General features: G+C 41.2%; 1 long non-coding RNA gene across 1 annotated transcript; it reads left to right on the plus strand.

Annotated features, from left to right (window-relative positions):
* Window positions 1-9,188: 9,188 nt before the first annotated feature.
* Window positions 9,189-24,997, plus strand: LOC309397705. Its single transcript, XR_014176308.1, has 4 exons — window positions 9,189-9,348; window positions 11,457-11,502; window positions 21,494-21,657; window positions 23,611-24,997. It is a non-coding gene; the product is annotated as an uncharacterized lncRNA (long non-coding RNA).
* The last annotated feature ends 736 nt before the right edge of the window (window positions 24,998-25,733 follow it).

Genomic DNA, 25,733 nt, shown 5'->3' on the forward strand with positions numbered 1-25,733 from the left:
TCACGGTGCTTTGCAGCCCTCTAAGCAGTTTACAGAGTCAGCATATTTGCCCCCAACAATCTGGGTCCTCATTTCACCGACCTCAGAAGGATGGAAGGCAGAGTCGACCTTGAGCCTAGTGAGATTCGAACTGCCAAATTGCAAGCAGCCGGCAGTCCGCAGAAGCAGCCTGCAGTACTGCATTCTAACCACTGTGCCACCACAGCTCTGATGTCCTATTCTGAAACACAAGTAATAATTACATATCATAATATGATTTGTGCAGCATCTGTAGGAGGAGAGCAGGCTGAGATGAAAGGTGAGATTTGACATCTCATCACTTTGGAGTCATTGCGTTGCCACGAGAGACCCCGCATAAATTCGGTTGGCCCTTATCTAGAGCCAATTTAGCCATGACCTTGTGTCAACTAGATTCTTGTATACGGGTAGCAATAATAAACTATTCTGTGCTTTGAACTCGACAAATGCTCCTGGTTTTTTGTTTGCTCCTGGCAGTATCTTTTTTTTATGAGCAATGAAAAGTGGAATTGGCTGGTCTGGTCCTCTTTTATAGTCTTCGATCGTTCCATTGGTATGATTTGTATTCACTTAGGCATTGAAAGGACTTGTATCACCATCTATCCCACATAGTGATCCTAGGTTGCTCATAACAAACAGCAAAAACAATAGAAGAGAAACAGAACAATTCTTCCCACCAGGTGCCAGACCAGCCAAATTTTAAGGCTTAACTCCATCCTAACCCGATGCTTTGGGGAAGAACAAGTTCTTTATGGTCTTCCGGAACTCAAAAATGGTAGGAATCTCAGGTGGGGGAATCTTTCAAAGGGAAGGGACAATGACAGAGAAGGTATGGTCAAATAAGATAAGTAGACTCCATAGTCCCATCGGCAATAGTATTAAAGGAGGAGACCTGGAGCCTACTCATCCTATTTGACCTAGTGAGATATGAGATACAGCTCATCCCCCTAGAACCCATACTGTATATCGGAAATTAACACGATTGAGCGGGTTCAGAGGTATTTCACGAGAAAAATACTCCACTTCTCTTCTCACAATAGAATTCCCTATGCCACCAGGCTTGGAAGTTGGGGCTTGGACAATCTGGAACTGCGCTGCCTGCAGTTTGATTTAAGCATAGTACACAAAATTGTCTGCTACAACATCTTGCCTGCCAATGACTTCTTCAGCTTCAATCACAATAATACGTGGGCAAATAATTGATACAAACTCAAGGTAAACCCCTCCAAATTTGATTGCAGAAAATACGAATTCAGTAACAGAGTGGTCAACGCCTGGAATGCTCTACCTGACTCTGTTGTTACATCCGCTAATCCTTACAGTTTCAATCTGAAACTGTCTACCGTGGACCTCACCCCATTCCTAAGAGGTCCGTAAAGGGGACGTACATAAGCGCACCAGTGTGCCTTTCGTCCCTGTTTTACTGTCCCCATTTATCTGTATTTGCTTCCTTTGTTCATGTTTATGTTCCTACCTATACTTGTTACCTTGTACATGTCTGACAAACAAACAAACAAATAAATAAATAAAATGTACAGATACTGTCAAGGAAAAGCAATTCTGTAAATAACCTGTAACAACAACAAAAAACCCCAACATTTTGAATTTTGCTTTATTTGTAGCCGTTTGTAACAGTTTAACAAAATTGTATGCTATTGTTTGTTTTGCACACTGAAAATCCAGGTTAATATGTTCAGGATTGAAAATAGTGTTTGCAATTTTTAAGGTAAGTATATTTTGGTTTTGTAATGAGAAACCTCATTGTGTTTTTTATAAGTGATTTTTGTATGCTGGTCTTTCTTTAATATAACACATTGAATTTATCAGACACCCCAAAATATATTCTTCCCCTGTGCCATAAAATGACTTCTATGATAAATTTCTTGTGTGGGTGGCTCTTTTAAGTTATGTATTTTGTTCCTTTTTTAGGGGTCACTTTAATTCCCATCCATAAAGGATGTTTGGTGGTGAAAGAAAACTCAATTCTTTTCATCCTTTAAGCTGAACTTTTCCCCCTCCTTATATTATCTTGCCTTATAACTTTCCCTTATGTTTGAGGGTTTTTAAATGTGACTGAACTGGATCTCTTTGATTAAAATTCTTCTGAAATAATTGACATGTTATTTTGTTAGTCGTTCGATCTTTTGCTTCATTTATTGAATTTCTTGGAGACATTGTTCTGAGTAGGTGCTTTTTTTGGGGGGGGGGTGTATTTTTCTTTTTTCTGACCCTTTGATACTCCTGTCGTGGCCTGAGGTTTATTTTTAAAATGAACTGAATTTGAGATTAAGAACTTACTTTTCTCATTGAGTTCTTCCTCGAAAACCCTTCTGCTATGAGTAAAACTATTCCATCCAAGTAGTCCTCATTTAGTGACCCATACGGAGACTGGCAGCTCATTTGTTCACTGAAGCTGTCACTATGTGAAACCATGCCTGTGATTTTACTTCAGTTTCCCTTTGCTTTACAGACCTGCAAAAGTCATAGATGCAAGGACTGGTTGCAAAATTAAGTTTTTCATCCCCCTTCCTGAGCACAGTTGCTAAATGATGGATCTACTCATAGATCCATCCAAGGAAATTACAGATCTTTCTTTGACAAAATATGTGCCATGTTAGGAGTTGTTTGCATTATTTTTGAGTATCATTTTTGACTATTCTGTTGATCAAGAGAGTTGATCTAACTCTACTTGACCATGATCTGGGGCATAAACAAACAACAGTTTAAGAATCTTCAGTGAACATCCAATATATCTATAAAGTAAAGGATTGGCAATTTAACTTTGATCTTATTCCAATCAGCTTGATGGTTTATAAGATGTTGGTAGTCCATGATCAAACACTGACTAATAGGAATAAGCTAAAAGCAGTTTTACGTAATTTAACAGATTAACAGAGTTGAAAGGGACCTTGTAGGTTATCTAGTCCAACCCCCCACCCAAGCAGGAGACCCTACACCAGTACTGACATATGGCAGTCCAATCTCTTCTTGAAAGTCTCTAGTGATGAAGCTCCCACAACTTCTGAAGGCAACTTCTGTTCCATTGGGTTGATTGTTCTCACTGTCAGAAAATTTCTCCTTATTTCTAAGTTGAATCTCTCCTTGAGTTTGGATGATTTTTTTTTAAAAAAATATGGACTGGTTTTGATACCAAGTGGAGACAATGACTTTCTACTGGAAACTTCCTGAAGCCATATAATACCTACACATATCCAAAATAGGAAAATAGGAATCTATCTTATCTTTAGTCAGGACATTGACCTGTCAGCGTCATAACTTTTGGGCTAAAGACCTCCAGGATTCAGCTTGGAGTTCTTCCAAGCCTTATTTGAAGTTGTTGATAATTGAATATGAGAGGCAAAACAGGTGCCATGCAACCAAATTGTATTTCTCACCCATTGATTGCTTCATTGCAGATCTATCTTAGTTAAAAGCTGTTATGACTCTTCATCCAACTCTTCTGATGTCTTCCTGATGGTAGAGGAAGATTTGATGGCCAGTTTCAGCCATGATAGCCAGGACCAGTTATAGAGCATTTTGAAACACAGTCATCTCAAGCGCGATTGGTTACTGCTTTACTCTAAGTTCTCTCATCTTTGTCTTATCACCTTCCTAGAAATTATAGCAACATAGATTTGCCAACATGGATGAAATTGAAGTAGTTGATCTCAGCAATGATTTTATCATTTTAGAATTGTATCCCTTTGTTGGATGTTTTTCCCCCTACAGGACCAATATTGCCTTCATTTATTTCCCTTTCTCTTTCTAACGGTGTGATGACAAGAACATTATTTCCCATTTGTCCAATTCTGAAGTGAAGATAAATTTGAAAAATGGGCCGTTCGCAGGTCAATCTGTCCCCCCCCCTTTTTTTTTCTTCTACTCTCATCAGGTGAATGGCAGCCGTTACGGTTTCCATTGGTTGTGCCAAAATGCACTTTGTGAGCTGCCTGTTGAATCTCTGCATCACTAAACCACGAAACCACCCGAGAGATAAGGTTGTATGGTAAAAATAAAAATGGCAACAGTGTGGTTAGAGCTGCTGAGACATCTCCTTATGGAATACGGATTGTAATAAACTGTCTACACAAGTTCCTCTTAATCTTTTATTAAATGTGTCATGGTTATATTAAAAAAAAGCCCTTTACATTTGAGCATTTCTAGGGAATTTAAATGCATAGTATTGTTCTCACAAGAATGCTTTGCTACTGTTATTGACCCATGGAAGGAAGCATCATTTAGTCAGCAGAGAGTTTTATTTATATCCTTTTTCATACAAGGTTTTATTGAAGCTGCACTGAGTTTTCTAAGCCTCATTTTTGCCACCACAGATATTTTTGTTATCATCATTACCGCCGTGATTGCTCCAGGGCCAATGCAAAAAAAACTACAAGCTACAAAACAGTGCATGTAGTTTGATGAAGGCATGATTGAATTCTCTGTGAGCAGTGTTCTTCTCTCTTATTTAGACCAACATTAGCCCGACAATCAAGAAACAAACAATATCCCCATCATGGAACTACCTGCTAAGACAAACAAGCTATTAATAAACAACAGCCCAATCAGGGAACCAAGATTACTCCCACTGACACCAAAGCTATAAAGTCAGAGCAATCCCCAGTCCAGATTAGCATGGATGATGTTACCTGGTTGGGTAATGAAATCTCTCTTAAAATTCCAAGCAGAGACACACACACACCCAGGTCAACCCTAAGCTACAAATATTCTCTTCTGTCAGTCTCTCTTATTTATTATTAATCTATTTATTAAGTTTATTCTATCTCTGATGATTGGGATCCTTGTTGGTTGAGAAGGAACACATGTTAAGACGTGCAATATTTATGCCCTTAGGGTGCTGTTCTTTATTTATTTTACATATTATTTCATTTTCCTCCTTCTTACAATCTGGATACTACTGAGGCCCTAAAGAGAACCTTTGCTTCCCCCTGTTATCTCTTTATGAGTTAAGGACTGCTTGCAGCTTTCTGGTTTGTCCATGACAGTGAGGGAAGCTGATAACACCGGTCTTTTGTCATTTCAATTTTTCACACATTTTCCTCTTGCAACAGCCGTCGCTGTTTCAATTTTTCACACATTTGCAAGTGTGCGTACGTGCACGGGTGCACTATAACTCAATAAAGGCACAAGTTGGCAGCTGACTGCCAGAGGCCACGTATCTGAGAGAGTGTTATAACTAAAAAAAAGTCAAAAAAAAAAAACACCCAACACCACCGAAAGAGAGAAGTCACCAAGGACACAGCTGGACAACAGTTTGTTCTGTGGTCTCCACTATTCATCGCGGCCACATGGCCATGACCATGTCACTCTGGGTCATCTCAGCTGACCCACCACCATGGGTCTGTGCAAAAAGTGTGCACAGTAGCTATGATACAGTAAGCAACATATGAGTGCGTTTGATGGATTTATATGGTCAGCTGCAGAATGGCTTGCACTGAGCTGTTTTTGTTTTTCATGGCTGAGAATAGTTGTCAAAAGATTTGCAGCCATTTGTTTCCCAAGACAAACCGAATACAGATTTCAGAATACAATGTGTCCTCCAAGCACGCAGCCTCAAACACAAGTCATGGGTTGTGTGTTTCCTAAGGTTTTTTTTTTAAAGGGTGACAAATTCAAGAGGTTTTTTTTTTTTAAATCATTTTAAATTTTCACATCAATGGTCTACCTCCTGCCACTTTCAGGTTGTTTAGAAGTGGCTAGAAAAAAGGAATTTGTTCCATTTATATATATTTTACTTCTCTTTTTAAGGAGCTGAACGAGAACAAACCTGATTCCCATTGCTAAGTAGCTTCCTTTGGAGTTCAGAGATGATCCAAGAGTATTAATATAATGTTTTTTTGGAATTGGGCTGGTAGGGAACCATAGTTTTGATTTGCTCAGGAACTAATCAATTAACCATAATTAATAAAAACACAGTAAGTATTTTATGGGGCATCACATAAGAAATTTAGCTTCATATTTATGTCTGAAAACAGTCCATAACCTTAGAAAAGAAATCTATGGTTGTCTACCCATACACATTATTTGACAAACAAAATGCACAGGTGCTGTATATGTGGTACCTCACTCAATAGTAGTAATTGTGAGAGGGATCTTGGAGTCCTAGTGGACAACCATTTAAATAGGAGCCAGCCGTGTGCAGCAGCTGCCAAAAAAGCCAACACAGTTCTAGGCTGCATAAACAGAGGGATAGAATCAAGATCGTGTGAAGTGTTAATACCACTTTATAATGCCTTGGTAAGGCCACACTTGGAATACTGCATCCAGTTTTGGTCGCCACGATGTAAAAAAGATGTTGAGACTCTAGAAAGAGTGCAAAGAAGAGCAACATAGATGATTAGGGGACAGGAGGCTAAAACATATGAAGAACAGTTGCAGGAACGGGGTATGTCTAGTTTAATGAAAAGAAGGACTAGGGGAGACATGATAGCAGTGTTCCAATATCTCAGGAGCTGCCACAAAGAAGAGGAAATCAAACTGTTTTCCAAAGCATCTGATGGCAGGACAAGAAGCAATGGGTGGAAACTAATCAAGGAGAGAAGCAACTTAGAACTAAGGAAAAATTTCCTGACAGTTAGAACAATTAATCAGTGGAACAACTTGCCTCTAGAAGTTGTGAGTGCTCCACACTGGAAGTGTTTAAGAAGATGTTGGATAGCCATTTGTCTGAAGTGGTGTAGGGTTTCCTGCCTAGGCAGGGGGTTGGACTAGAAGACCTTCAAGGTCCCTTCCAACTCTGTTATTCTATTCTATTCATTTTTGCTTCCAGTCTCAGTCTGACTTCGTTTCTGCTGTTCTTGCTTCTGTTTTAAGGATTTATTCTGCTTCTCTTGTTGCTGGATCTGCTGTAGCAAATCAGACTGTCTGTTTTGCAAGTGCTTCCATCTCTTTGGTTATCTTTTGAAAGTCATTGTTTAGGTGTTCTATCTCTTCTGCATAGATGAGAAAGCCAAAGAATGATGTCCAGAGCCTGAAGGAAGGAAGATTGATCTTATCAGATTGAGGTCCCTTTTATGCAGCACCAGAGGAATTATGAAGTTAACAAGGAAAAAACATGCAAAAAACATACAATATTTAATCATGTACAGGAACATGCTGTGCTTCCAGATGTTGCTGGATTGCAATCCCTAGCAGACTCTGGCAGCATATCAATTGGCAGGAAGTACTAAAATCTAGAGTGGTACAACAACATCCAAAAGATCAGTTTCTCCATTGAAACTTTAGTCTAACGCACAACATAGAAAGCAGGTGATTTTATCAATCACTCAATCAATCAGTAGCTGGGCATGTCCAGAACAAAGAATCGGTCACCACCTCTGTGAAAGTAGATCATATTGATAACTTACAGTTCATTGTCATTCAAGGACAAAAAAAATGTGGCTAGTTCCATAAACTACATTTAAACCATGAATAAAGACACATAACCAAGGCAGCCATTTATTATTTTGCACTTGTTGGAAGAAATGTCCTTCTGGGTTCAGTTCCAAGTGGGGAAAAAGACACTGGAAACACGGAGGCTGCTTAGAAAGATGGTTTAATGGTGAACAGGATCACATGGCTTGAGCTCCTGAACAGAAAAGGGAGATCACACACTTCCAGATGTTGGGTGAAGAAGAAAAGAGGCAGAGATGTCCAAGTTTGGTTGAGCATTGCTTCTTCCCAGGTGCCCTGTGGTGAGATGGGTAAAGGGCTAATAGTATCATGCCTTAATCACATCACCCTGGAGCTGAAGGGGGAGACCTTTGTTATGTAGAATAGACTGGCCCAGGCTTTTTTAATGGTCCATTGACAAAGGTGTGGGCTATTAAGCATGAGCCTGTTTCCTGCCTAAAAACATGTTTTTTTTTTCATTTCTTATCCAGGGAAATATAATATTCTGCCTTTTCAATATTTCCCAGAATATTTCATTTTTTCTAGGAGAAGGGCTGGGTTTTAACTTCCTATACACTTTTGGACAAGCACCTCTTTTGAAAACATTTAACTGAGGGTGTATGGGAGGGAAGAGTTCCTGCAATAGAGAATGGAGGAAAGAACTTCAAATTTGGGTAATTTTCTTTCATTTTCAGGGGGCTAAAGATATCATGTATCAAAAAAAACCCATTTGTAACATTGAAGCAGAATTCTTAGAAAACAAAGCAAAAGTCCTGAATTTTTTTTTTTTTTTTGTAAGATACTGGAAGAAATAAGTTCAATATTTGCACAAGAAAATAAAACCAAGGGCTGCTTGTTTGGCAAGCAAAACACAACAACAATTTAAAAAGGACTTGAAATTTAGGTGGGGAAGGCAACAATTAGAGAGGCAATCTCTTGCCAGAGAAGTAATCTTCATCAGCCCCACCCCGCAAAACTGACTAATGGGACCTTATAGTTATAGTCCAAAGCATCTTCTATACTGTATGTGTGTTGTTTATGTGCATGTAATAATATATATATATATTTAAATTACATTTTCAGATGTTCTTTGAACAATGAGTATTTTGGAGGGGAGGGGGAAGACAACCCTGTTCGCCTTCTTATTCTCTGTTGCAAGAAGGGACCATCCCTATCAACACCCCCCACCCCACCCTGGAGATGGCTGATGGGACCTGTAATCCTAAACATTCCCAGTAGAAGCCCAAGTCTCCCTTTGATCTCTCAGTCCACAAGCATCTCCGCAAAAATAATAAAGATCATTTTTTTTAAAAAAATGCATTTTTTTCAGGGGGGGTGGATAAAGCTACCCCAGCCTCTCATGCAAAAGGGGCGATGGCTGCCTGGCTGGAGGATAGGATTTGTAGTCCAAAGGATCCCCACCACCACCAGGCGGGGCGAAAGGTCGCTCCCCAGGTGGGGCGAAGCCTGGAAGAGAAGGCATTCACACTCACGCACACACACGTGTGCACAGACGGAGGCGTGCCTGCCTCTAACCGCCCTCACCTGTGCGGCCGTGGCACACCTGGCCACGATGAGCCGCTTCCCGACGCTTTTCCCGGGCCACCGCTCATCACACTTACTCCACACCCACCTCGGCTGTGATTGGCTGTTCTTAGAAACCCAGCCCTCGGATTGGCTGAGCGGCCTCTCTCTCTTTCTCCACCCTCCCGCGAGGGGCGGGGTCGATTTAAAAAGACGGCGGGCTCCTCAAACTGAGTCAAAGCACGCGAGCGCGCTGCTTGAGGCAGCCGACGCCGCTGTTGCTGCGTCTCTTGTTTCTCGCAAGAGACGATGCTGCGGGGCGCGGGAGACCCTCCCAAAAATGTTTCTCTCCCAATTGCGCCTCCGCAGCCCAAGACCTCGCGCTTTAAGCCGGGACGTGGCTTTGGGCGTTTTGAGGTAATTCTAGCTGAAACTCTTCGACGTTGCGGGGTATGGAGGGGAGCTAATTAATAATGGCTATGGAGGGGAGCTAATTAATAATGGCTATGGAGGGGAGCTAATTAATAATGGCTATGGAATCTTAACTTAGGTCAGACTTGCATGCAGATGCGTCGTGGTTTTAAACCTTGCTTATATTTTAAAACGCATAATTACAGGGGGGTTGGACTAGACGACCTCAAAGGTCTCAACTCTTAACCTGTTCAAGCTATTCTGGCACCTGTGGTAATTTTAACCAGGGCGGATATATTCTTAGGAGTCCAACGCCAGGGGTGGCTGAGTAAAGTCTCGATTTAGGCGTCTTGTTTTAAAGGACTCCCAATACCTCAGCTTCACCCAAGGGTGAGTTGCCTCCGTTTCCCTCAGGGAATAAGGCAAACTTCTGGGTCCTGTTTAATGTTAGTCAAGGCTCAAGTTTTCCCCGGAGTAAAATATTGGTGGAAATTGAGGTAATCTCAAACGTGTCCTGTTTAAAAAAAAAAAAAGGACCAAGCCACCACAGGTGAGTTAAAATTAGCTTAAGAGGAATCATGCTGAGCCAACTTTTAAGTCAGGTGCATGCAGTTAAAAGGGGCTAAACCACCACAGGTGGAAAGAGTTAAAATCAGCTTAAAGGCAAAATTGCTTCAGTCTCTGCAGTTGGCTTTCTTGAATAAAGTCAATTTTTGGCACCTGAGGCAATGGTTCAAATTCTTGAAGTAAAACTTGTAGAGGACTTAGCTACTTCAGGTAATGGCAAAAGTTAACTAAAATTACTTCAGGTTCTGGAATTGACCTTACTTTCTTGAAATAAAGTCAACTGTTGAGGTCTGGGGAAATTTTAGCCAAAGTTTAAGTTCTTAGAGTAAAATACTGGTGGAATCTGAGGTAATCTCAGCCACATCCTGTTAAAAAGGACCAAACCTCCAGAGCAAGTCAGATTTAAAAGTAGTTTTAGAGCTAAATGGCTTAAATTCTAGTTCTTAAAGTAAAATACTAGTGGAGCTGAGGTAATCTCAGCCATGTCTTGTTGAAAGGACCAAACCACCACAGGGGAGTCAAACATAAAATCAGTTTTAAAGATAAAATTACCTCAAGAGCTGATCTTCTTAGAAATAAAGTGACTTCTCGGGACCTGAGGTAATCCTAGCCAAGGCTCAAGTTCTTCAGTTCTTGGCAAAATAAAGTATTGGCCAAATAAAGAAGCAAAGCATGTAGAGGACTAGCTACATAAAGACAAACGTTAACTAAAATTACTTCAGGTCCAGGAGTTGACCTTACTTACTTGGAATAAAGGCAACTCTTGAGGTCTGAGGAAATTTTAGCCAAAGGTTAAATTCTTAGAGTAAAATATTAGTGGAATCTGAGGTTAATCTCAGCCATGTCCTGTTGAAAGGACCAAACCATCATAGGTGAGTGCGACTTAAGACCTCAGGAGCTGACCTTGTTCTCAGGAATAAAGTGAATTCTTGGGACCTGGGGGAATTCTAGCCAAGGCTCAAATTCTTAAAGTTCTTGTGTGTCTAATCACACTTGGCCAATAAACTCTATTCTATTCTGTATTCTATTCTGTTCCACTCTACTCCACTCTCCTTCCATTCTCTACTCCTACTCTACTACTCTAAACTAAAAGAAGCACAGCGTGGAAGGCTAGCTAGTTCAGCTAAGACAACAGTTAACTAAAATTACTTCAGATCCAGGAACTGATCTTGCTCTTGGGAATAAAGTTAATTCTTGTGACCTGAGATAATTCTAGCCAAGACTCAAATCCTTAAAAGCAAAACATGTAGAGGACTAGTTACTTCAAGGAACTAAAGGCAAAAGTTAACTAAAGTGGCTTCAGGCCCAGAACCTGACCTGACTTTGTTGCACGAAGATAAACTCTCAGGACCTTACGGCAATTTTAAGGATGCCTTTCTACTCCTGGAGTGTAAGAAAAACTTATATGGAGGCCATCTCTCTGGGAACAGTAAATTTCACTTGTAGGATAAAGAACATAAAACCCCACTGTAAAATTGCTGAATTGGTTTTCTAGTCTCTGAACATCAGATGGTCATCTGGTAACGTTGATTTTTTTTCCCCAAAAGGCACTCTACATGATTGACAACGGACAAGCAGACGAAGACATCAAAAGTAGGGTCACTTTCATTAACTAAACAGTATTGTGTTTAACTAAGAAGCTTGACAGGTACTGTTGGCAACATGCGTTTTATTACTGCAGAAACTTTTGGGACTTGCTAAAGCTGACCCTAAGGCATGCTTTAGATAACTTTTCTATATAAAAAAAAGCAACGATGGTAAAAACAGTAAGCATAAATGCGGCAAATGTATCTAAAATGTATAAACAATTTCTGATCTGAGATAATTTTAATCATTGGCAGTGTTTTTTAGAACCAGAGAGATCCCCACAAGGAATTTCCCATATTAAAGCGTGGAGATGGGGGTGATGCCCCTACTTGTGGAGGTTGTTCAGTCCCTGAGTTTCCATTCTGCGACGCAATGAATGAGCCCAGCAGTCTGGCCACCTGCCTGTCTCATTCTGCCTTATCACACACACTGGGAGGCCTCTCGAGTTCCATTGGGTGAACCTTTCAGTCCATGAGTGAGCAGTGAGGGTGAATCACTCTGGAGGAGTCAAAGCACTCACCTGCAAGCCGCCTCCAGTCTCTGAGGACACCCTTAGTACTCCGACTGCAAGGGAATCCTTTTGGATCACCTCTCTCCCACATTTATGCCAGTACCAGCCAGACTTCTTAGAACTGAAAGTAAAACTGATGATGTGCTTTAAAATGATGCTTGTATACAAATAATGGCGGAGATTTGTGGTTCGTGATTGTAATTAAGGGTCCTTGGTGCTGTCTGGCATTGACATCAAGGAAGTGAACAAATAGCCGAACCAACGAACGTCAAAGACCACTTCTACCGACTCTGAAACCACAATTCACTAGAACATGAGCTGAGAGCAAACTCACCCTTTCCTACCATTGGCATTCCCTACTTTGGCTAATGAATCTTCAAGATGATTCCTTAACCAGATTATGGAATGTCAGTGCTAGGAAAGAGTGACGTTTGCTTTCAGCTTACGTTCTATTGGATTTGTGCTTTCAGACTCTGTAAAAGCGGTCTTTGAGGTTCTTTGGTTGGGCTATTTGTTGTTCACTTGTTTGACACTTCTTTGATTCAGGTATTGTTCATGACTGTTGGTCTAATGTTGAATTTGTAGTTGATGCTCCTATAGGATTGCTGGTGAGAAGTTTTAGTCCTTTTTGATTCCTTTGGTATTGTTGATGGCGCCGCCTTGTTCATAGATGTACATATTGTTTATGGAACTATTGATGGCTAATTTGTCATACTATTGGGCTTTTTAAAATTTCCAAACATGATTGATTGGTCTATTATGGTCAGTTTCCCAACTGGCATTATACTTAAGTGTGCCAAAACATTGTGAAATTAAGTATTTGCCATCATGTATTATGATTCCTAGTTGGGGATATGATTGAAAATAGATTTTATAGATTTCTTGCCTGGCATAACTTGGCCATGGCGAAGGTTCTTAGAACCAGAAAAAAGACCTCAATGGCCCATTTTAATGCTAGGTGTGGCTGTTGGGAGGTCATAGATTTTATAGATTTTTTGCCTGGTGTAATTTGGCCATGGCGAAGGTTCTTAGAACCAGAAAAAAGACCTCAATGGCCCATTTTAATGCTAGGTGTGGCTGTTGGTAGGTCAAAGATTTTATAGATTTCTTGCCTGGCGTAATTTGGCCATGGCGAAGGTACTTAGAACCAGAAAAAAGACCTCAATGGCCCATTTTAATGCTAGGTGTGGCTGTTGGTAGGTCATAGATTTCATAGATTTCTTGCCTGGCGTAATTTGGCCATGGCGAAGGTTTTTAGAACCAGAAAAAAGACCTCAATGGCCCATTTTAATGCTAGGTGTGGCTGTTGGTAGGTCATAGATTTTATAGATTTCTTGCCTGGCGTAATTTGGCCATGGCGAAGGTTTTTAGAACCAGAAAAAAGACCTCAATGGCCCATTTTAATGCTAGGTGTGGCTGTTGGTAGGTCATAGATTTTATAGATTTCTTGCCTGGCGTAATTTGGCCATGGCGAAGGTTCTTAGAACCAGAAAAAAGACCTCAATGGCCCATTTTAATGCTAGGTGTGGCTGTTGGTAGGTCATAGATTTTATAGATTTCTTGCCTGGCGTAATTTGGCCATGGCAAAGGTTCTTAGAACCAGAAAAAAGACCTCAATGGCCCATTTTAATGCTAGGTGTGGCTGTTGGTAGGTCAAAGATTGCATAGATTTCTTGCCTGGCGTAATTTGGCCATGGCGAAGGTTCTTAGAACCAGAAAAAAGACCTCAATGGCCCATTTTAATGCTAGGTGTGGCTGTTGGGAGGTCATAGATTTTATAGGTTTCTTGCCTGGCGTAACTTGGCCATGGCGAAGGTTCGTAGAACCAGAAAAAAGACCTCAATGGCCCATTTTAATGCTAGGTGTGGCTGTTGGTAGGTCAAAGATTGTATAGGTTTCTTGCCTGGCGTAATTTGGCCATGGCAAAGGTTCTTAGAACCAGAAAAAAGACCTCAATGGCCCATTTTAATGCTAGGTGTGGCTGTTGGGAGGTCATAGATTTTATAGATTTCTTGCCTGGCGTAACTTGGCCATGGCGAAGGTTCGTAGAACCAGAAAAAAGACCTCAATGGCCCATTTTAATGCTAGGTGTGGCTGTTGGGAGGTCATAGATTTTATAGATCTCTTGCCTGGCGTAATTTGGCCATGGCAAAGGTTCTTAGAACCAGAAAAAAGACCTCAATGGCCCATTTTAATGCTAGGTGTGGCTGTTGGGAGGTCATAGATTTCATATATTTCTTGCCTGGCGTAATTTGGCCATGGCGAAGGTTCTTAGAACCAGAAAAAAGACCTCAATGGCCCATTTTAATGCTAGGTGTGGCTGTTGGGAGGTCAAAGATTTCATAGATCTCTTGCCTGGCGTAATTTGGCCATGGCAAAGGTTCTTAGAACCAGAAAAAAGACCTCAATGGCCCATTTTAATGCTAGGTGTGGCTGTTGGGAGGTCAAAGATTTCATAGATCTCTTGCCTGGCGTAATTTGGCCATGGCGAAGGTACTTAGAACCAGAAAAAAGACCTCAATGGCCCATTTTAATGCTAGGTGTGGCTGTTGGTAGGTCAAAGATTTTATAGATTTCTTGCCTGGCGTAATTTGGCCATGGCGAAGGTTCTTAGAACCAGAAAAAAGACCTCAATGGCCCATTTTAATGCTAGGTGTGGCTGTTGGTAGGTCATAGATTGTATAGATTTCTTGCCTGGCATAATTTGGCCATGGCGAAGGTTCTTAGAACCAGAAAAAAGACCTCAATGGCCCATTTTAATGCTAGGTGTGGCTGTTGGTAGGTCAAAGATTGCATAGATTTCTTGCCTGGCGTAATTTGGCCATGGCGAAGGTTCTTAGAACCAGAAAAAAGACCTCAATGGCCCATTTTAATGCCAGGTGTGGCTGTTGGTAGGTCATAGATTTTATAGATTTCTTGCCTGGCGTAATTTGGCCATGGCGAAGGTTCTTAGAACCTGAAAGAAAACCTCAATGGCCCATTTTAATGCTAGGTGTGGCTGTTGGTAGGTCATAGATTTTATAGATTTCTTGCCTGGCGTAATTTGGCCATGGCTAAGGTTCTTAGAACCAGAAAAAAGACCTCAATGGCCCATTTTAATGCCAGGTGTGGCTGTTGGTAGGTCATAGATTTTATAGATTTCTTGCCTGGCGTAATTTGGCCATGGCAAAGGTTCTTAGAACCAGAAAAAAGACCTCAATGGCCCATTTTAATGCCAGGTGTGGCTGTTGGTAGGTCATAGATTTTATAGATTTCTTGCCTGGCGTAATTTGGCCATGGCAAAGGTTCTTAGAACCAGAAAAAAGACCTCAATGGCCCATTTTAATGCTAGGTGTGGCTGTTGGTAGGTCATAGATTGCATATATTTCTTGCCTGGCGTAACTTGGCCATGGCGAAGGTTCTTAGAACCAGAAAAAAGACCTCAATGGCCCATTTTAATGCTAGGTGTGGCTGTTGGTAGGTCAAAGATTGTATAGATCTCTTGCCTGGCGTAATTTGGCCATGGCGAAGGTTCTTAGAACCAGAACAAAGACCTCAATGGCCCATTTTAATGCTAGGTGTGGCTGTTGGTAGGTCAAAGATTGTATAGATTTCTTGCCTGGCGTAATTTGGCCATGGCGAAGGTTCTTAGAACCAGAAAAAAGACCTCAATGGCCCATTTTAATGCTAGGTGTGGCTGTTGGTAGGTCATAGATTTTATAAGTTTCTTGCCTGGCTTAATTTGGCCATGGCGAAGGTTCTTAGAACCAGAAAAAAGACCTCAATGGCCCATTTTAATGCTAGGTGTGGCTGTTGGTAGGTCATAGATTTTATAGATTTCTTGCCTGGCGTAATTTGGCCATGGCGAAGGTTCTTAGAACCAGAAAAAAGACCTCAATGGCCCATTTTAATGCTAGGTGTGGCTGTTGGTAGGTCATAGATTTTATAGATTTCTTGCCTGGCGTAATTTGGCCATGGCGAAGGTTCTTAGAACCAGAAAAAAGACCTCAATGGCCCATTTTAATGCTAGGTGTGGCTGTTGGTAGGTCATAGATTTTATAGATTTCTTGCCTGGCGTAATTTGGCCATGGCGAAGGTTCTTAGAACCAGAAAAAAGACCTCAATGGCCCATTTTAATGCTAGGTGTGGCTGTTGGTAGGTCATAGATTTTATAGATTTCTTGCCTGGCGTAATTTGGCCATGGCGAAGGTTCTTAGAACCAGAAAAAAGACCTCAACGGCCCATTTTAATGCTAGGTGTGGCTGTTGGTAGGTCAAAGATTGTATAGATTTCTTGCCTGGCGTAATTTGGCCATGGCGAAGGTTCTTAGAACCAGAAAAAAGACCTCAATGGCCCATTTTAATGCTAGGTGTGGCTGTTGGTAGGTCATAGAGTTTATAGATTTCTTGCCTGGCGTAATTTGGCCATGGCGAAGGTTCTTAGAACCAGAAAAAAGACCTCAATGGCCCATTTTAATGCTAGGTGTGGCTGTTGGTAGGTCATAGATTTTATAGATTTCTTGCCTGGCGTAATTTGGCCATGGCGAAGGTTCTTAGAACCAGAAAAAAGACCTCAATGGCCCATTTTAATGCTAGGTGTGGCTGTTGGTAGGTCATAGATTTTATAGATTTCTTGCCTGGCGTAATTTGGCCATGGCGAAGGTTGTTAGAACCAGAAAAAAGACCTCAATGGCCCATTTTAATGCTAGGTGTGGCTGTTGGTAGGTCATAGATTTTATAGATTTCTTGCCTGGCGTAATTTGGCCATGGCAAAGGTTCTTAGAACCAGAAAAAAGACCTCAACGGCCCATTTTAATGCTAGGTGTGGCTGTTGGTAGGTCATAGATTTTATAGATTTCTTGCCTGGCGTAATTTGGCCATGGCGAAGGTTCTTAGAACCAGAAAAAAGACCTCAGTGGCCCATTTTAATGCTAGGTGTGGCTATTGGTTGGTCAAAGATTTTATAGATTTCTTGCCTGGCGTAATTTGGCCATGGCGAAGGTTCTTAGAACCAGAAAAAAGACCTCAATGGCCCATTTTAATGCTAGGTGTGGCTGTTGGTAGGTCATAGATTTTATAGATTTCTTGCCTGGCGTAATTTGGCCATGGCAAAGATTCTTAGAACCAGAAAAAAGATCTCAATGGCCCATTTTAATGCTAGGTGTGGCTGTTGGTAGGTCATAGATTTTATAGATTTCTTGCCTGGCGTAATTTGGCCATGGCAAAGGTTCTTAGAACCAGAAAAAAGATCTCAATGGCCCATTTTAATGCTAGGTGTGGCTGTTGGTAGGTCAAAGATTTTATAGATTTCTTGCCTGGCGTAATTTGGCCATGGCGAAGGTTCTTAGAACCAGAAAAAAGACCTCAATGGCCCATTTTAATGCTAGGTGTGGCTGTTGGTAGGTCATAGATTTTATAGATTTCTTGCCTGGCGTAATTTGGCCATGGCGAAGGTTCTTAGAACCAGAAAAAAGACCTCAATGGCCCATTTTAATGCTAGGTGTGGCTGTTGGTAGGTCATAGATTTTATAGATTTCTTGCCTGGCGTAATTTGGCCATGGCGAAGGTTCTTAGAACCAGAAAAAAGACCTCAATGGCCCATTTTAATGCTAGGTGTGGCTGTTGGTAGGTCAAAGATTGTATAGATTTCTTGCCTGGCGTAATTTGGCCATGGCGAAGGTTCTTAGAACCAGAAAAAAGACCTCAATGGCCCATTTTAATGCTAGGTGTGGCTGTTGGTAGGTCAAAGATTGTATAGATTTCTTGCCTGGCGTAATTTGGCCATGGCGAAGGTTCTTAGAACCAGAAAAAAGACCTCAATGGCCCATTTTAATGCTAGGTGTGGCTGTTGGTAGGTCATAGATTTTATAGATTTCTTGCCTGGCGTAATTTGGCCATGGCGAAGGTTCTTAGAACCAGAAAAAAGACCTCAATGGCCCATTTTAATGCTAGGTGTGGCTGTTGGTAGGTCAAAGATTGTATAGATTTCTTGCCTGGCGTAATTTGGCCATGGCGAAGGTTCTTAGAACCAGAAAAAAAGACCTCAATGGCCCATTTTAATGCTAGGTGTGGCTGTTGGTAGGTCAAAGATTTTATAGATTTCTTGCCTGGCGTAATTTGGCCATGGCGAAGGTTCTTAGAACCAGAAAAAAGACCTCAATGGCCCATTTTAATGCTAGGTGTGGCTGTTGGTAGGTCATAGATTGTATAGATTTCTTGCCTGGCGTAATTTGGCCATGGCGAAGGTTCTTAGAACCAGAAAAAAGACCTCAATGGCCCATTTTAATGCTAGGTGTGGCTGTTGGTAGGTCAAAGATTTTATAGATTTCTTGCCTGGCGTAATTTGGCCATGGCGAAGGTTCTTAGAACCAGAAAAAAGACCTCAATGGCCCATTTTAATGCTAGGTGTGGCTGTTGGTAGGTCAAAGATTTTATAGATTTCTTGCCTGGCGTAATTTGGCCATGGCGAAGGTTCTTAGAACCAGAAAAAAGACCTCAATGGCCCATTTTAATGCTAGGTGTGGCTGTTGGTAGGTCATAGATTTTATAGATTTCTTGCCTGGCGTAATTTGGCCATGGCGAAGGTTCTTAGAACCAGAAAAAAGACCTCAATGGCCCATTTTAATGCTAGGTGTGGCTGTTGGTAGGTCAAAGATTTTATAGATTTCTTGCCTGGCGTAATTTGGCCATGGCAAAGGTTCTTAGAACCAGAAAAAAGACCTCAATGGCCCATTTTAATGCTAGGTGTGGCTGTTGGTAGGTCAAAGATTTTATAGATTTCTTGCCTGGCGTAATTTGGCCATGGCGAAGGTTCTTAGAACCAGAAAAAAAGACCTCAATGGCCCATTTTAATGCTAGGTGTGGCTGTTGGTAGGTCAAAGATTTTATAGATTTCTTGCCTGGCGTAATTTGGCCATGGCGAAGGTTCTTAGAACCAGAAAAAAGACCTCAATGGCCCATTTTAATGCTAGGTGTGGCTGTTGGTAGGTCAAAGATTTTATAGATTTCTTGCCTGGCGTAATTTGGCCATGGCGAAGGTTCTTAGAACCAGAAAAAAGACCTCAATGGCCCATTTTAATGCTAGGTGTGGCTGTTGGTAGGTCAAAGATTTTATAGATTTCTTGCCTGGCGTAATTTGGCCATGGCGAAGGTTCTTAGAACCAGAAAAAAGACCTCAATGGCCCATTTTAATGCTAGGTGTGGCTGTTGGTAGGTCATAGATTGCATAGATTTCTTGCCTGGCGTAATTTGGCCATGGCGAAGGTTCTTAGAACCAGAAAAAAGACCTCAATGGCCCATTTTAATGCTAGGTGTGGCTGTTGGGAGGTCATAGATTGCATAGATTTCTTGCCTGGCGTAATTTGGCCATGGCGAAGGTTCTTAGAACCAGAAAAAAGACCTCAATGGCCCATTTTAATGCTAGGTGTGGCTGTTGGTAGGTCATAGATTGCATAGATTTCTTGCCTGGCGTAATTTGGCCATGGCGAAGGTTCTTAGAACCCGAAAAAAGACCTCAATGGCCCATTTTAATGCTAGGTGTGGCTGTTGGTAGGTCAAAGATTGTATAGATTTCTTGCCTGGCGTAATTTGGCCATGGCGAAGGTTCTTAGAACCAGAAAAAAGACCTCAATGGCCCATTTTAATGCTAGGTGTGGCTGTTGGTAGGTCAAAGATTTTATAGATTTCTTGCCTGGCGTAATTTGGCCATGGCGAAGGTTCTTAGAACCAGAAAAAAGACCTCAATGGCCCATTTTAATGCTAGGTGTGGCTGTTGGTAGGTCATAGATTGTATAGATTTCTTGCCTGGCGTAATTTGGCCATGGCGAAGGTTCTTAGAACCAGAAAAAAGACCTCAATGGCCCATTTTAATGCTAGGTGTGGCTGTTGGTAGGTCATAGATTGTATAGATTTCTTGCCTGGCGTAATTTGGCCATGGCAAAGGTTCTTAGAACCAGAAAAAAGACCTCAATGGCCCATTTTAATGCTAGGTGTGGCTGTTGGTAGGTCAAAGATTTTATAGATTTCTTGCCTGGCGTAATTTGGCCATGGCGAAGGTTCTTAGAACCAGAAAAAAGACCTCAATGGCCCATTTTAATGCTAGGTGTGGCTGTTGGTAGGTCATAGATTTTATAGATTTCTTGCCTGGCGTAATTTGGCCATGGCGAAGGTTCTTAGAACCAGAAAAAAGACCTCAATGGCCCATTTTAATGCTAGGTGTGGCTGTTGGTAGGTCAAAGATTTTATAGATTTCTTGCCTGGCGTAATTTGGCCATGGCGAAGGTTCTTAGAACCAGAAAAAAGACCTCAATGGCCCATTTTAATGCTAGGTGTGGCTGTTGGTAGGTCAAAGATTTTATAGATTTCTTGCCTGGCGTAATTTGGCCATGGCAAAGGTTCTTAGAACCAGAAAAAAGACCTCAATGGCCCATTTTAATGCTAGGTGTGGCTGTTGGTAGGTCAAAGATTTTATAGATTTCTTGCCTGGCGTAATTTGGCCATGGCGAAGGTTCTTAGAACCAGAAAAAAGACCTCAATGGCCCATTTTAATGCTAGGTGTGGCTGTTGGTAGGTCAAAGATTGTATAGATTTCTTGCCTGGCGTAATTTGGCCATGGCGAAGGTTCTTAGAACCAGAAAAAAGACCTCAATGGCCCATTTTAATGCTTGGTGTGGCTGTTGGTAGGTCATAGATTTTATAGATTTCTTGCCTGGCGTAATTTGGCCATGGCGAAGGTTCTTAGAACCAGAAAAAAGACCTCAATGGCCCATTTTAATGCTAGGTGTGGCTGTTGATAGGTAATAAGGATAGGGTCCCCTTCATGGATTACTGCCTTGTCGTGGCGAAGGGGCTTGCGTAGCTCAAGTAAGCTATGGCGTATGTCGTTTTGGGCCACCCAAGACAAACACGTCATAACCTTGGGCTCTGACAAAACGTAATCCACCGGAGAAGGAAATGGCAATCCTCTCCTTTATTTTTGCCATGAAAACCCACTTTAATGCTAAGTGTTGCTGTTGATAGGTAATGAAAATTATAGATTTCTAGCCTGGCGTAAGTTGACCATGGCGAAGGTTCTTAGAACCAGAAAGAAAACGTCACAGCCCATTTTAATGCTAGTTGGCAAAGAAAAAATTGTATAGGTTTCCAGCTTCGTAAACTGAGAGGAGGAAGAAGTGAAATCCTGCTGCCTGTTGTCGTCTTCTTGGAAATACTTATCCTTTGCTGGGCACATGATAGGAAGAAACAAGAGAGCACTCCCAAGCCCTATTAGTCTTCGGCTGTGATGTTGCCTTTTATGCTCTGAGGTAATTTTAGTTGAATATTCTTCTTCAACATGTTAGGATATAGAAGATGAGGTTAATGGCCTTCAGTAACTGATTGTTGATTGTTCCTGCGTAGGTAAATGTAGCACCTTCTTCTGAGGTAATACTAATTATCATGCATTTTATATTCTTGAGAGCAAAACTCCAATGGCAGCTGAAGTAATGTTGTTGTTTTTTAAATCTCAAAGGCATGTACCACACGGTCTTGAAAAGCAGAGGACTCAGTTTTCAACCTGCAATGTGGATGGTGAAAATGGAAGAGGAATGGAAAACAAGAATAAATATCATCCTTGTCACTAATGCTACTTCACCAAGTTAATCAAAATGGATCTATAGAAGATTACTACAAATCGTAAGTCAGTTTCATGAGTACAACACACTATACATTGCATAGTTTTATGGTCTGGCATAATTTTAGCCATGGTGGTGGTTTTTAGAACCAAGAACAAAAATCCTGTTTTAATGCTAGGTGTAACTGTTTATTGACAATAGATTTTATAGTTTTCTTTCCTGGAATAATTTTATCCTTGGCGATGGGTCTTAGAACCACAAAGAAAACCTCAGCTGCCAATTTTAATACTAGGTGTGGCTGATATTTTAAGGGGCCGAGTGAGCAAGCTCATCTTGCAGGCTTGATTGGTGGCTATGTGGGGAAAAGCTGTTTGTGGCCAAGGGGTGTTGGGGTAGCCTTTGAGGCTGGTGGACGTTTTCTGGCATAGGTCCCTGCCTTCTCGTAATGCCAGCCCAGCCAACCAATAGGTGAGGTGCAATGCCAACAAACGTCCGCCATCCTTCAGCACTGCCAACTCCCTCGGCTGTGGATGCCATCCCTCCCCAGCTAGCCATTCAGCCATGCTTGCTCACTCACTGAAGCAGCCCCTTAAAGGTACCTGGCTGGCAGGAAGTCTCCAAAGTGTGCATAAAAGTGCTGCGTTTTTATGCACATTTGTGGCTCTGCCAGTCACCCTGCGTGAATGTGTCAAATCCCTTTTATGGTGGATGTTGGGTACTTTCAAAGGGGCAAAGGGAGTGCATGTTTCCTGGGAAAGAGGGTTATCTCAAAGCCCCCCCCCAGATGTTTTGGGTTCCCACAGTTGACCCATGGAGGGCGTGGCAATCCCCTGTTTTTGTTGACACTGCTGCACTTTGTACAGAAACGCTGCCAACCTGGCATAGGAGAGCTTGAGGGTGAGGTGGCCGGCATCTCGGAATGTGGAGTTTGGGACTCATGATGGTGCCAGGAGCAGGATGCTGGATTTCCCCCTTACCCCACCCCACTGTATTCTTTTCATATCCCACTGCTCTGTTCCTGCCTCTCTGGCACCCGAGGCTGCTGTCATCCCCTGATTAGGCAGAGGCCCATCCCTCGCTGCAAGGATTGGCTGGTGTTTAGTTGTCACGTAGCCACGAATCACCAGGAGTAAATCTCGCTGAACAATTCAGCATGCTCACACAGCAGGGGGGTTGGTGAGTAGAAGGACACAGGACCAGTGGTGAGGGTGGAGTGGTGACGGACAACCAACCTAAAATGAATGCCCGAGCTGGATCAACTGCAATGGGGGTGTGAGACGTGGGCATGCAAATGTCTCACTTGTCCCATTTCGTTCCCACTATTGTAGTCCATCATCGGAATGGAAAATTATAAGGGGCAATATATCAAGACCCCCAAGATTCTTCCATCTCATTCATCCGGGAGCGCATAACTCACAGCATCTCTCCCTTGTTATTGAACAAGATGGGTATATCAAATTCTATTGCTGAACATTAAAAGACAAAGCATCTTGATGTGAGCACATAACATGGACCACTGATATATGAGATATGACAACCCCCGGCATTAATTGGATAATAGCAGACCAAAAAAAAAAAAAAAAGACCAGACTGTCTTTTAAATTTTCTTCCCATCTCCCTTCCAAAATGATGTTTTCATTTTTTATAAGTGTTCTTGGTTTTACTAGACAGTTTAAGATTGCTTTTTATTGCTTCTCCTAACTGATTTTGCAAGAAGAGTGCTATAGAAATAGAGGGGAAAAAATGAAATGGGTAAATGAAAATCCTGTTATATAGGTGCCTAACAAGAAGAAGCAACAGATGTTACAATCATCTGTGACAGCTCAAGAGCTGCCAAAGTTATTGCATAAATGGTACCATGGGTGACAGGAAACTGAATAAAGTCATGAGGAGTCAAAGTAGAACCCATGGCTCTCATTTACCATATCTGCAAAAGTGGTCTTTGGTTAGGATGAATAACACCCATCAGAGGATCCATGGCACATGATTTTAAAGAGCTGTTTGTCTTCTGCAGGAATGGTAGCATACTGCCAGCTTCCATAGCAGCAAGGAAGACATGGGAAACCAAAAACGACAGTCAAGCCGTCCGGAGACATCTCAAGGCCGTGGTCCTGCGAATGCAGCACATATCCATCTACCAGAACACGACAGGGACCCGTTACCAAAACATCTTCTCTAAATATGACTGTATAATGTGAAAATAACAAAGGTTATAGCTTGGGAAGGGGAATTTTAACCTAGGAATTTTTACACTCAAACTTGAGTTGTGTCTTTGCATTACCCTAATCGCTTGGCTTTTAGTAGAAGTAACCTTTTCACTTTGAATGGCGTTGAGCAGTCTTTTTAACATCCTTGGAGCATAGCTGTTCTACAAACTGATGGATTTTATTGAAATATTTTTCAAGCACATCTCTAATAATTTGCTCCTCCATCTTTTTAATTCCTCTTTAGTCAAAGAGTGGCTTTTTTGGAACTCGCCTAAGAATTGCTGACCAATCGGGAATCATCAAAATCAGAACGTTTTAGTTTTAGTCACCCATAGCAAAGCACATAGTCAAGCTACAAATGACTAAAAATCATCTAGAACCACGACAATTTTCTGCCTTTATATTCATTTTTTTAAAGATAGCAGGCTGTAGCTAAAGCTAGCCTCTTCCAGTTTAATGAAGATTCAGAGTCCTTAAAAATGATTAAGGAATGAAAGGCACAACCTACAACCCAATTGAAAAATAAATTCCAGAATGGCTACTTCTTCATGAACTAATTACAACCCTACCCCTCAGCTTTCGGCACACAAGCTTCTTGGAAAGAGCTCTCCTGTGTTAGGGAAAGTCCCAGAATGATCTTACAACCTCCTGAAGCTACTTGCAAACCTTTTGCTGTATCGGAGGATCTTGTGGGATGATTCTGGGACTTTTCCTAACCCAGGAGAGTCTCATAAACTAATGGAATACCGGTTCTTTCTGTTGATATATTCCAGGGAAAAAAACCCACAGACATCCTTTCCTGGTCCATCTTTTCACCAGAAATACTCTTTGAGTGATCTATATTGAATGAGTTAACTGGACTTAGGTGGAATTTTATTGGTATGAAAGTGGACTTTAAAATATGTATGCTGAGAGGAAGTTTAAAAAAAAGATGTACTAGAATGTTTTAATTTTAGAAATGTTTTTTTTTAAAGCTTAGTGTCTTAAAATGGATGACACAAACATTTATTCCCTTTTAAGGTTAAAGAATCCAATAGAATGCAGTGAATTTTGTTAATATAAATGGTGATCATTTATAAAGATTATTAAGTGCAAATAGAAATACATATTATTTCAAAAGCAAGGAAGTTAAAGCCGTAATGGTTAAATTGATCTATTAAAAAAGAATTGGTTTTTTATTTGGAGATAAATATTTTATTTGGAGATAAATTACTTCTGGATTTTTTCCTAATGATGAAAAAAAAAATGGAACCGACTTTGAGTTTTGCTGATTAGATTTTTTGTTATAAAATGGTTAATTATATACAAATGTGTAAAAGTAACAAAAAAAGAGGTTGTAATATTGCTATCTTATACTGTGTTAAAAAGTGTCTTTTCTTTCTTCCTCATATTTGTACCTCATATTTTCCCCGTTTCTTTTTCTTTCCCTTAATTTCCTATTTTTATTGCTCTTTGTATTTTATACTTTGATAAAACAATAAAAGTTATAAACGAAAAGAATGGAGTCAAGCATGAGTTTGGGCCAGGTCTGACTTAGCTTATCTCAAAGGTCTGGCAGGGTCCTTCTGCAAGGGACACTCTAGAAGGCCAAAATGGGGGCTGCAGATCTCACCTTAGGGGATACAATGTTCCAGAGGGCTGGATCCACTGCAATAAAGACTCTTCTAGACCCTGCCAGTCAGAATTCCTTGATCGTCAGGAACCACAGCATGGTCCTTCTGCCGGCAGAGGTGGGGCCTGTATCCGATGGAAATGGGTGGCTCAAAAGTGTGAAAAATAGAATTAAATATGCCCATAGATGTAAACAGCAGAAAGCTGTCATTCTTTTTAAGTGTTCAAGTAGTAAATTAAGAATGTGCTATGCTGTTTGGTACCATCCTATGTAATTTTACTGGAGTGTAAAAAATTATCCTAGTAATAACAACAATGA

This window comes from Natrix helvetica (genome assembly GCF_964273705.1).
Source record: "Natrix helvetica genome assembly, chromosome: 11".
Classification (NCBI taxonomy): domain Eukaryota; kingdom Metazoa; phylum Chordata; class Lepidosauria; order Squamata; family Natricidae; genus Natrix; species Natrix helvetica.